Here is a 13446-nt window from a genome sequence, read left to right as displayed (position 1 = left end):
TCTGATCTATCAGAGGCTTTTTGTGACCCTGGGGGTGGGGGAGTAGATTTCAGTATGGAGGATGAGATTTTTTGCTTTCTTGTGACAAATAAAAATGGCAAGTAATAGAATATATTGGAATGTATGAGGAAGCCATTTGGTGTAAACCTAATTCGGCCTGACCTTGTCTTTCCAAAAGGGCCTGACCGTGGCTGTTGAGCATGCATTGTATATCGGCTTTAGACATTCCCTTTGGCAAGAGCAAAGGCCCTTGAGACAAAGGTGCAACTTCCCTCCCCCTCCCAATGTTGGCGTCTCCTTAAGGATTAAGTATCTTTCCTTAGGCTAGAAACTGATTGCTGTGCTCACCTGTGACCGCCCAGCTCGAGACAATAGACTTGCCTCCTGCTAAGCCCACCAAGATAGCAGACCACTACCTGCTGCGTCCATCAAGCGCTGTGCTGACAGGGCGATCTTGTGACTACTGTGGGAGGGACATTTCAATCATATGTGAAACATCCTCTTTGAGGGTATATAACCACCCTGTGTACCCCCACTTCTTTGGAGTGCTCTGTTCCTTTGTGGAAAGACTCTCCCGGGTTATAATCCTAAGATTTAAGCTCAGAATAAACTCACCCAAATTTTCATTTATAGATTGGTTATGGATTATTTTCGTTGACACTTGTTTTTATAGAGAGAGAACTAATTCCTGTTAAAAGCAAGATTGCGATTCTCCAAGAGTTGTCTGCTGCATGGCCTCACCAAAAAATCTTAGTAAAATCTACTGCTGCCTGCCTCCCCCCCCCCCCCACCCCGCCCAGTTCTATGAGGGCAGAACATGCCTTGTCCTCTTCCCCTCTCTCCTCTTAGCCCCAGCACCTGGCATATACGTGGCACTTGTGGGATCAATGAATGAATGAACAAATGAAGGGGGGTGATGGTAGGCAGTAGAAGCAGATGGTGGAAGGAGGAGTGGAGCACAATTGGTTGCCCCACATAAAACATTTTTTAAATGGTGTCTGCCATCCTTGGTTTAGGCTTCACTGCTTTCATTTCGGCCTTTTCTTGCCTCAACTTGTGGTGGAGATAGGTCCTTGGAAACCATTTTTTCACCCCATTATTTTATATATGAGGAATCTGATGTCTAAAGAAGTGACGTTCCTTATTCAGGGAAACATGCTAGTAAGTTTTTATGGTATTTACAGCATACTAAATCTTTAAAAATTGGTTTTCTATGAAAGTGTAAAGTCTTGCCATTGACTCTAGTGTCTCTAAGAATGAGAACATTTGAGTTATCAGAAAACAATGCTGTCTCCCTGTGTTGGCTGGTAGAGAATTTATATATTGTGGTTTCATCAAATCTTAGATGCCAATTGGTTGGAAGGCACACACTTAGTTTATGCATTGCTAAGAAAATAGCACACTGCAAAACACAAAGTTTTCTGACTATGTAGAAGTTTCATATTATATTTATTGAAAGAGCTCTTTTAATTTAAAAAATGCATTTAAAAAATGCATCGGCCTTGTTCATACCTTAAAAGGAAAATATTAGCAAAGTAAATTACTTGTGGTATTTCTAAAATGTCTACACATTCAGGGAATGGTGTTCTTAGATTTTTTTTATTGCAGTAACATTGGATTATAAAATTATATAGCTTTCAGATGTACATCATAATATATTTCAAATTCTGTGTAGATTACATCATGTTCACCACCCAAAAGCTAATTATAGTCCATCCCCTCACTAATCACCCCTTTTGCCCTCCCCCCCTCCCCCTTCCCCCATGGTAACCACCAATCCAATCTCCATTGCTATGTGTTTGTTTATCATTGTTTTTATCTTCCCCTTATGAGTGAGATCATATGGTATTCGACTTTCTCCCTCTGACTTGTTTCACTCAGCATAATACCCTCAAGGACCACCCATGTTGTCACAAATGGCCAGATTTCATCATTTCTTATAGCTGAGTAGTATTCCATTGTGTATAAATACCACATCAGATTGGTTCTTAACTCTATCATCCATGGGCAGCTTTTTCCATGATGCTGTCATTTGTGCCATCCAAAGCATTGATGATACAGTTTTTAAAAAAAAAAAAAAAGTCCTCCACCATTGTCCCAGATTTTCTTCCAAACCACTGTTAACCTTCCGGTGAGTTCTGGTGTGCATGCTTTCTTGCTTGCCTGGTGTGACGGGCAGTCCTCTTGCACTATCTGAGGAAGGAGACTACTCGTGCTGCATGTAAGTGTCCTCCTTTCCATCCAAGAATCACGTGGTCTCTGCTTTACAAGGACATAAGGAATTGCAGCCATCCTTTTAACAAATAATTGTTTTCCTAATACCAAATTTGTGCTCTCTTCTCCGCTTTCCTGTCTTTCTTTGTACTCAATACCTTTTCATTTCAATGTCAAATCATGGTGTAATCTTGTTAGAGACATTTAAGCCCTCATTAAACCATTAAACACATATGGTTGCAGCAATTCCCATAACGCAATGCAAGTGGCCAAGACAGGAAGGACTATGAACGAGTTTGCCCAAGTAATAGCTTCGCTGAGACTGCTTCTGGGTCCCACAACAATTGAACAATCACATCGATTATAAGATGATCTGATTTCTGTGCTACATTCAAATGTCAGGGGGAAATGTGCACCTTAGAAATTATGAAATGCGGAAACAGTTTTAGCCTGTGTCCAGGTTTCTCCTTGGGAAGCCTGTCGTTCTAGCTCATGAAGATGGAATTTGACATTTCACTTAACATTAGAAAAGGGCCTAAAAATCTCCCTAAGGAACAATAATCAAGGCAGTTCTTAAAAAGACATTTGCAGTCAATACGAGCATTTCTCAACTCTGGCTGCACATTAGACTCAACTGAGAAATTAAAAGAAAATTAAACCCCAGACAAATGAAACGAGAATCTCTCTGGGTGGGGCCCAGGCATCAGGTAATTTTGAAAAGCTCTGTAGGAGGTGCTAGTGTGCAGTCTAGGAAGGAAGCCACTGATACGAACATAAGGAATCTCCCGGATTTCCAGAAACCAAATTCCTAGTGCATCCTCTGCAGGTTTAAGAGGATCACACCTTCCATGGAAACATCTGGATGCAGCACCAGGTGGGTTTAGGGTTCATTTCAATTGGGCCTCTGGCGTGGGCACCTTTTTTCCCTTCTCTTTCTTTTCTCTCTCTCTCTCTCTCTCTTTTCCCTCTCACTCTTTTTAACGCCAGCTTGGCAATCTTGCTGCACAGATCTATTTTAGCACAGCTACACATTGAGCTTTTAAACCTTTCAGACTGTGTTATTTAAAACCATGAATGCCCTATCATGCATGAAAAATAGACTTGCCAGGATTCTCTGAACTCAAGTCCTGACTGCAGTGTTTTGGCATCTTCCCTGTCATCTCCCTTGGTTGGGATGGTCACTTTTGCCTCTGACTCCCCTCTGCCCGCCCGGCTCTGGGACGTCTCCCTGGCCTCGTCTGGCTCCGTGGAGGGCTGGGGCCAGGAACAGCAGCTTCTGAGGTTCTGCAGGATTCAAGGGTCCCATTCAGTCGAATTTCTTGTTGGCTGCAGACAATACATAGTGTACCACAAAAAGGAAGGTACCTATGTTCCGCGTCAGGGACAACAGTTCAGAGAAATCACTTTCACAGTTCTTTTCAATCACTTCCCGGGTGCATTACCCTGCATTGTGAAAATATCGGCATTTGTCTATCAAGGGTTTTTGGTTTCCCATCACAAATGGAAAGATCATTTTGTAAAGACCCCACAGCCTTCTCATCTCCTCCCGTTCTGCACACTACCCTTTGGTCTCTGTTTTTTGTTGGTTTGCTTTTTAAGCTTGCCGACTCTGCATAACCAGGAGAGAGAAAGCAATCTGGCTGGGAGATTTCCAGCTGAAGAGGGGAGCTCAAATGTAGATACTGGGAGAGTTGTTTTAAATTCCTTCTTCAAGTGCCAGCAATGTATTTTCCAAGAAAATAGACTGTAGGGTGCTCTGTTTTTTAAACTTCCATTGAGACTTTTATGAAGGAGGGGCTCTTGGTGTCTCCGCATATGTTACTCACATTTGGGGAGCATAATTTAAATAATGATCTACTTAAGAGAATTAAGTAATTGCCACCCTTGAATGTGATCCATTTCCTCATCTCTTCATGAAGTCTTTGACTGGTGGTGAGTTTTCTTTTTCCTTAATGGATTTAGGACACATTCTTCTTTGTGTAACTTGCTTTTCATAAGACAAATAAACCAGACATTGTAGCACCTACCACACACAGGAAAAAGAAAGATCTGTAACCTGAAATCTCTTCTCCCTCTTCTTCTTCACCCTTCCATGAATTTTCTTAACCACCCATGGCTTTTAGCAGAGACTATTGCTTGTGTGTGCTGCAGGGGAGGAAGACATTTCCTCTTCCCAAATGGGGGTTCCTCTGGCCGGAGAACGAATTAAATTCACATGAGACAGAATAGCAAGAGAAAATTAAACAAAGCTTTATGAGGAACCATGGCCCGGGGCCTTTCTTCCCGAAGGAAGAAAGGGCACTGAAGAAGTGGGGTGCACATCGTGGTTATATACCCCCAAACAGGGTGTTTCACATGTGATTGAAATGTCCCTCCCACAATAGTCACAAGATTGCCCTGTGGGCACAGCACTTGATGGACCAGCAGGTAGTGGTCTGCTATCTCGGTGGGCGTAGCAAGAGGCAAGTCTATTGTCTGGAGCTGGGCGGTCACAGGTGAACGCAGTAATCAGTTCCTAACCTAAGGAAAGATGCTTAATCCTTAAAGAAATGCCAACGCTGGGAGGGGGAGGGAAGTCAGTTACAGGAGGTTACCAGACAAGCACAATAAAATGCAGATTTAAGTCCTTGCCTTTGGCATGGATTAAGAGTTTCTAGAAAGAAGGTCATCGCCTTTCTTCTTCCTGGTACAGAGAGGGAGGCACCTTTTACAGATAGAGATTTACCTTACAAATGTAAATGTGTCCTAACAAAGGGCAAGTTCCATTCCTCAGAGCCTCCTTCCCTGTCCCAGTTTATCAAAAGCAATCAGCCTCAAATAATCTTGATGCCAAAGAGACATATCTTGGGGTGGCCATTTCCAGGTCCCCACAGTGCAAAACATAGTGAGATCTATCTTGTAATGAATTCTAAGCAATCCATACAGTTAAACCTAACATCCTTTAAGTTAGAAAAGTCATTTTAGAACATATACGTGCCGTTATCACCTTGTATGAGATTATATCACACTGTATTGCTTAAACTCTTGAGCAGTATCCTCACTTATAAAAGGAGATATTTATAGTATCTACGTCATAGGGTTTTGTGAAGATTAAAATGAACATAAAGTATGTAGTTAATTGCCAGGGACATGGTTTAACAAACAATAAAGGGTACTTAGGTGTTGTTAATTATTACTTTGTTATTATCAGCCAAGCTGGTTTTCCACCTACGTCCATGTTTCTCCTGACAAGACATAGGTAAGAAGAAAGTACAAAGAGTAGATTTTTCCATACCTTAAAATTTACCTTCTCAAACTTTGGCTGGAATCCTAGAGAGACAGGATTCCTAGAGAACAATTAACTTGTCTTTGGATCTTTTCCTGCTTACAAACTGTCTAATTTGATACAATACATCAAAGGATTCCAACGAGCTTTTGAGGTTTCCCTTCTGGCGAGCTCACGAGGGTCCTTTCTCAAATCTTAATCTTCAGAATTCCCTAATAGTAATTTTACTTGGCATTCACATAGCGATTTGTGGTTTTCAAGCATTATTACTTGACATGTCAACTTTATAACATTCCAACAATAACTCAGTAATACTATTTGTCTAGAAGAAAGTTAAGAAACCAAGAATTAGGTGGCTTGACCATTACCCCTCAGTGAGAAATTCAGGAATGGAATGGATTAGATCTCCATGTTTTCTCCAATACATACTGCTACTCCCATCATCACTGAGTTCAAAATAACCTTATTAATATCCAGGAGGCAGGCACACAGTTGAGAATCTCTAGATAATTATTATTATTTTTATCTTGAAGTTATTGAATGTTGCTATGGGGACACAGCCACCTTGCAATACCCTTTTGCTGCCTGGCACAACTGAAAAATAAAACCCACAGAGCATTCCGATGCCAGATTTGGGCCTTTTGTTGAAATCTCATCATGGTCACACCTGTGGATATTCACTTGCTGATGACTATCAAAATGGGCTCCCTTTTTCGTTTTGTCTCTTCTTTTCCTAGTTGTCACTTCTTAAACCTGACAAAAAGCCAGGGGTAACAAAAGGCAAGAGAAGAAAGTGGGGAATGTGTGAACTAGGGACTGGAGTTCATGAGAAACCTGGTTCATTCATTCAAAGCATGACAACTTCATAACTGGGACCTTGTATTGGATGTCGAGCCAGCTCTGTGGCTCCTGACCAGTCAACGGTAGGTCAGCCTTTTGGGGGGGAGCGCCCCTTCTTGGAGGAAATAAACCTGGTTCCAGTGGCCTAATAAGTCCAGGGCATGATGACATCTGTGCTCCTTTTAAAACTCAAGGATAGACCACCTTTTTCTATCTAAGCCGTTAGCTTTTAAAAATGCTTAAAAACCAATCAACAACTAAATTGCATCTGAAGAGCTATTTCAATTATAGAACTGGAGGTGGTTCCTCAGCAACCAGAAGCAGTTAAGAGCCGCAAAAATTAATGTGCATTCGAATGCTGATTTTCAGAGTATAATACACTTTGTAATTCATTTAAATGTATTCTGTGTGTTTTATTCTAGCTTAAGGCACAGCAGCAGTCCTTGACTCATCATAAAACTACATTTTAAAGTTTTTTTTTTTTTGAATAGAAAAGTATTTAAAACCTAAGAAGATAAACTGAGCGAAAATATAATTGGGCCAAATCCGAATATAAATGGGTTTTTTCCTTGAATAACATCACTTAAAAGCACTCCTGTGGAGTGAATCCTAATCCTTAAAGAGACAACCTGTAGTTTGGATCTTACCAATAAAAATCTCATCTAAAATTGCCTTTTCCCTTGTCGCCGGACTTCGGACACGGTCATTACATTGTCTATCCAGGAGCCATGCTCTTCATCAGAAGCTACCGACCAGGCCATAAATCCAGTAGCATTGGTACCTCCGTGGATGGTGTGTTATCAAACTGAGTTAACCAAACAAGCGTTTTGCCCCAGAGCAATGGCAAACAGCACAGATGTCAACAGCCCGAAGGAAGTTAAGTCAGCTAAGCAAACAGCTGCTTTTGCTCAGCAGTTGCCAAAACCCAGATGAAAAGAATGTGTGAGAGAAAGGACGAGGCCAAAAGCACAGAAAAGAGGTCCAAGCTGTCGCACCAGGCCCTGGGTCTCCCCTCTGAATCTTTAACAAGAAGTTGGAGGAAGGATAAATTGCAACCACAGAAACACATGACCTCCCTTCCTTCTATTCCTTCATCCTTTCACACAGCCAATGAGGGACCAACATTACGAAATGGAATGACTGCAGACTCACGGAAAGAACTGTTCACAGAAAGAGCTGGGCTCCCTAACCAGCCCCCAAAAGTGTACGGAAAGTTAGACTCCTCTGCTTTGTTCTATAGTTGTCTTAACTATAACAAAAGAGCTCATGCTTCCTGGGGACTTCAAGTGTCATAGGGGATATTTCCCACTCTGATCAGTCCTAGGTTAAGTATTATTTGTGTTTGACTTGCCGGTGTTGCATTTTAATCAATGAGTTGCACAGAATGATGACATTCTCTGCCTCCCACTAACTCCTCTTTCCTGAGGTTTATTCTTCTCCTTCCCTGAAGTCAATGTCGTGATAAACTGAGCCAACCAATGCACTGAAGACAGAAGCTCCTTCCAAGCCCACCTGGGGGCTGCCCTCTTCCAGAACATTTCTGATGTTCTGGGTCCCAGGCAGAAAAGTGAAAAGGCCGTTCATTTATTTAGCAAGCATTTATTGAGCACTTACTATAAATGCATTTTGCTGGGGGTTATAGGGAAATGAACGCTGGGTGAGCCACAGCCTCCTTCACCAAAGAGAACCAAGTCTGACAGGTGGGAAATTTGGGGGGACTCTGTATTTCTCACCTAAAAATAAAGGTTTCCTAGGGTTTAGAAGAGCGGTTATGGGATTTAGTTGAACTCAGAAGTCACGTTTAGAAATGTAATTTGGAATACACTATGAGCATCCAGTTGGGATTGCCTATCCAGAATCTCTGAACGTAGGAAACGAAGAGCTCTGGGATCTAAAGAAATCTCGGGCTGGCTCACAGGCTTGTCTCAGAGTCTGGTTTGAAGGAGCTCTGTGTTACCTTTAGTTACCTCTTCCGGATAACTGAAGCCTATACAATTTGCACACTGAGCCGTGACACCGCTTGAGCCCTCTGCCCTGGGCCCTCAAGGGCCCCCTCTCCCCATGCAAACTGACCCAGTCACAGCGCCTGCTGGCCATGAGACCTCCGTTTCTCGGCCTTCTATAAGGAAACCATTGAGTCTGCCTCCGAGCCGTACACAGTGGTGGCTTTCACTGAGAGACCCACTGCTGCTCCCAATAGAACTGGCAAACAGAACGAGCTATTTATAAGCATTCTGGTGGCAATTTCCACAGCCGGGAGGTGAGGCTGGTTTCTGGTTTACGCCTTTCTAGCCAGCTGTCCCTCGTCATTTTGCACATGCCGGCATGACATTTCCCTCCAGCCAATTTAATCCTGAGAAGTTTGATTTCTTTCACACGTGAACGAAAAGTAAGTCTTTGACTTGAATCATCGCTCGCCCCTTGTAAAACTGTTATTTCACGGGTTCCATCTAATTGGTACTCAGATATCTTACTAAGCTGTGGGGAGGTAACGTAAAGTCTCTTTAAAAAGGTTTTTAGGGCTTAGCCTGTGGTGTTTCTTTTGTTGGGTGGGTGGGAGAATTTAGCTAAGAATTTGGGGAATAACTGGAATCTGAACGATTTTTTAAAAAATAAGTGTTCCTTTTATTTCCTTTTCTACATTTTATTTATTTATTTATTTTGAGGAAGATTCACCCTGAGCTAACATCTGTTGCCAATCATCTTCCTCTATTTTGCATGTGGGTCCCTGCCACAGCATGGCTGACGAGTGGTGTAGGTCTGTGCTGGGGAAACCGGGCTGCTGAAGCAGAGCTGGCAAACTTAACCACTATGCCACCGGGCCAGCTCCCTTGTCTACATAGCTTTAAAGACTAAAGATGCGTCCAAGGTATGTACTAGTAGCTAGTTGAAAGCTCAACACACTGAAAAACAGATAGGGGAAGAATGACATCCAATAATTCGAATGTCTGAAGTTAGTGGGATGATACCAAAGACCCGCCAATATGAAACAGAGAGTCATTGTTCAGCGAAAAGCTGGAAAATGGCGTGGACAAATGACAGATGTGTGGACAAGGGTTGACATAATCTGGGTCCTCGAGAAACTCGAACTGTTATAAATCATAACAAATCTGTGAGATTCTCTGGAAGTCAGTACAGCCCGAGCTCTGGCTTTTGAGCAGGAATGGCAAGCGTCAGCCAGCCCCTCCTCGCCAGTGCATTCTTGGGAACTCTGCACCAGCCCTCAGGCTTTCTGGTTAAACACTCTGTTAGTGATGTGTGGGGCACTTAGAGGAGCTTAAATCACACATCATGAAATGGGTGAGAATGTAAAAAATGAAAGATAGTCTAACCGTGAAATTCTTGGAGTTATTTGAAATAAACCTGCCATAAACACGACAAAAGTAATATTTTAATTGTAGACCTGAAGGCAGGAGGAGAGGCTGAGTCACGGCATAAAAGTTTGTTCCAGAATAAAACTCTACCCATGTCCCACTTTTTCAGTGTGTTCAACAAATACTCATTGAATAAACAAGCAAATGAATTCATGGATGAGCGTGGGGCACCAGGATAAGACCAGGATTTAGAACTTTTCTGAGAAGGAAAGAATTTAAGTCGATTCAATAGCATCCAAGATGGCAGGGGCAACATTTCTTGATTAAAGTGCTAAGAGGACCCAGATTGCTCTCAAGTTTTCTTTGTATTCTTAATTACTGTGGAAGAGGTAGAAGCAAGTTAAGACATAGTGGCCACAAAATGTGGAAAGCCCAGAAGTTTCACAAAAATGGTCCTGAAGCTCTATTGACAGCTTCTCCAAAGCCACTGTAAAATTATCATCTCTTTTTATTACAACAGCTTTCAAGGACACAGAACAGCATGGAGAATGAGCTGTGTTGAACATAACCTCTAAACAAAGCATGGAGATAGAGGTAAATCTCTTTTCTTTCCTTCCCCAACTCTTGTACCTCTCTCTTTAGAGAAATAACCACTTTCATGTAATTGATGTTAATCACCCCAGCAGTTTTTTAAAATTAAATTTACTTGCAGATGTATGCATCCATAAATTATGTATTGTTTCGCATCTTTTCTTTTTGGTTTTTTATGAACACCACTGTCCTATAGATATCTTTCTATAACTTGCTTTTCATGCTCACCTTTGGGGAATTTGTCCATGTGGATTTAGGGAGCTCAAGGCAATTTGCTTTAACTGATGTATAGTATTTACGGTACTTTATGAATATGCCATCATTTACGTCTCCATTTTCCTGGGGCTGTAGACTTCTGTCACCTTTATGTTTTTAGCTATTGTAGACAAGGCTGCCCCAAACATTTCTGTTTCTGTTCCCTGAAGCAGACAAGCAGGACTAGTCTCACGGCCACTTCTCCACCTTGCCTGCACGCTAGAGAGCGTTCAGAAAGATACCGACCCAGGCGCAAGAGCAAAGATTCCGCTTCAATTCTTCTAGGGTCTACCTTCTGGAAAGAGAAGACAGAAAGTAAACAAAGCTATAGATTAGAAAATATCTGTAGTGATGCAAGATATAAGGAAAATAAAACAGGGTCATCATAGGGAGCCTGGATCCAAAGAAGTGTCCTACGGAGGTGACATTGAAGCTAAGATGGGTGACCGAGAGCTCACTATGCAAAGACCTCAGAGAAAGAGCCTTCCTATGAGAGGAAATGGCTGAAGGAGGCTTGTCATTTTGAGAAAGAAAGTTAGTATGTCTGCCAGCCTGCTCCTACAATTGTGGGGCTAGGGTAGGAGGGCCAAGGCAGGCCCATGGGCCATATACCTAAATAGTTAAAAGTCATAAATGGAGGAAACTGTTAAAGAATGTATGTTCTATATTCCTACTTTAACAAATATATCATCATCATGACAAAATTAAAAAATAAGGGTAAAACTATGGTTTCTCTTTGAGGGAAAGTCATCAAAATAACAACAACTGAATTTAATTATTATTTTATTTTTTTTGAGGAAGATTAGCCCTGAGCTAACTGGTGTCAATCCTCCTCTTTTTGCTGAGGAAGACTGGCCCTGAGCTAACATCCGTGCCCGTCTTCCTCTACTTTATACGTGGGACACCTGCCACAGCATGGCTTGCCAAGCAGTGCCATGTCCAGACCCGGGATCCGAACCGGCAAACCCCGGGTTGCCGAAGCGAAACGTGCCCACTTAACTGCCGTGCCACCAGGCTGGTGCCCTAATTATTTTTATAGTGGGTGTGCAGTGGATGGACCAATGATGCTTGGATGAGTAATAAAATGAAAACATAAGCAACTCATAAATTTTATTCTATTAAACCTGTGTTGTTGGCTTTATTTTAATGAAATCATTATTTATGTTGTTATAATCACTGTTCACATAGTTTGTGTTATTGACAGCAATGATCCAAAGGATAAAAAATATATATTTTTTTTGACTTAAGATACACACAATTTAAATATATGTTCATTAAAAACATAAATTAAAGTAAATGTAAAAAATTTTACAAGTTAACATTTGTTTCTTATATTTTCCAAAAGGTTATTTTTCTTCTGAAGTACAACCTATAATTAATCAATATCAAAATATTCATTCAAAATTAAGTCAAGATGAAATTTTAAAATGTACATGTTAGGAAATTTTTAAAAATCTTACAAAATATATTTATAAAAATGAAACTATAGCAATTTAAGAGTTGGATGTACATTTGGTTGTTAATGTAGGAATTGGTATCACTTTTCATGTTATTTCTAGTCCCAAATTGTTTTAAAATATAGGTCTTATTATTATTCAGGGATGGTGAGGCCAACAGATCAGGAGACGACTGATATTAAAACATGGCTTGTTATACTCACAGATCCCAAGAGAAGGGGGCACGCAGGGGCATTGAATGCCACGCCACGAAAGGCCATATGGAGAGGCACGAGGATCCATCAGGATGCAGAGGGAGCAAGAGGAAGATGTGAGCCCCAGCCTTTATTGTGGTTTCCACGAGGCAGGGTAAGTTTTACTTGAATAAAATGTGATATAACAACAACAAAAAAAACCCTAAGGAAATAAAAATAAAATAAAATTTCCACTTCTTTATTTAAAATGTGAGGGGCCGGCCCTGGCTAAGTGGTTAAGTTTGCGAGCTCCACTGCAGCAGCCCAGGGTTTCATCGGTTCGAATCCTGGGCACGGACATGGCACCGCTCATCAAGCCATGCTGAGGCGGTGTCCCACATGCCACAACTAGAAGTACCCACAACTAAAAATACACAACTCTGTACCAGGGGGACTTTGGGGAGAAAAAGGAAAAAAATAAAATCTTTAAAATGTGAGTAAAATAAGTAATGCTGCTATGAGACACAGTTATACATTAAGCGAGAAAAATTTGTCCGGACATCAAAGCCTTTTCAGATGGTGGGTTTACAACAGCATCTCTCGAGAGCAGGACAGCAACAGACGTTTGTAAACATGTCTAACGAGAAACAGTTCTGTCAGAACGCTGCCGATAAGGCTGAGAACTTGCAGCACAAGTTACTTGAAGGTAGATAAATTGTTTATGATATTTTCTATTAGAGTTGATGAGAACACAGATAATATCTCCCAGTTAGCTGTATTTCTTCATGCTTTCGGTTGGCATTTTGATATGATTAAAGTTTGATAAAAACCCTTGGACATAGTGCCTATGATAGCTGCACACAGCAGGACATGACGTGTTGTGTTGTATCAAGAAGTTTTGAAAATTTTGATGTGAACGGGTCCAAACTAGTAAGCTGGAGTATGGAGACAGCTTCTGGAATGGTCATGGTCAATGTCGGGCTTGCCACAGTACTTAAATCAAGAGGGTAACAGTTTGCAAGGGCCCTGTATGTAGTTATTCGTTAACTCGTTCACCCAAGAAGAAGTTTCTACTAAAACTTTAAAAAACGTAGCACAGGGGCTGGCTGAGTGGCTGAGTGGTTAAGTTCGTGTGCTCTGCTGTGGCGGCCCAGGGTTTGGATCCTGCGCGCAGACATGGCACCGCTCGTCAGACCACGTTGAGGCGGCGTCCCACATCCCACAACCAGAAGGACCTGCAGCTAAGATATACAACTATGTACACGGGGGGGGGAGGGGGGGAGGCGGTTGGGGAGATAAAGCAGGGAAAAAAAAAAGGAAGATTGGCAACAGTTGTT

General features: G+C 41.7%; 1 long non-coding RNA gene across 2 annotated transcripts in view; it reads left to right on the top strand.

Moving 5' to 3' along the window:
* The first annotated feature begins 6741 nt into the window (after positions 1–6741).
* The window catches only part of LOC103556877 (uncharacterized), a 43391-nt gene continuing 36686 nt past the window's right edge, over positions 6742–13446 (top strand). For both annotated transcript variants that reach the window (XR_011534951.1, XR_011534952.1), the window contains exons 1-4: positions 6742–8708; positions 9057–9188; positions 10154–10227; positions 12142–12284. This is a non-coding gene — a long non-coding RNA (uncharacterized lncRNA). The remainder of the gene's footprint in view (positions 8709–9056; positions 9189–10153; positions 10228–12141; positions 12285–13446) is intronic.

The sequence above is a fragment of the Equus przewalskii genome, chromosome 30 (assembly GCF_037783145.1).
Source record: "Equus przewalskii isolate Varuska chromosome 30, EquPr2, whole genome shotgun sequence".
NCBI classification, from domain to species: Eukaryota; Metazoa; Chordata; class Mammalia; order Perissodactyla; family Equidae; genus Equus; species Equus przewalskii.
The sequence above is the reverse complement of the archived record's forward strand: the minus strand, read 5'-3'. Positions and strand labels throughout refer to the sequence as shown.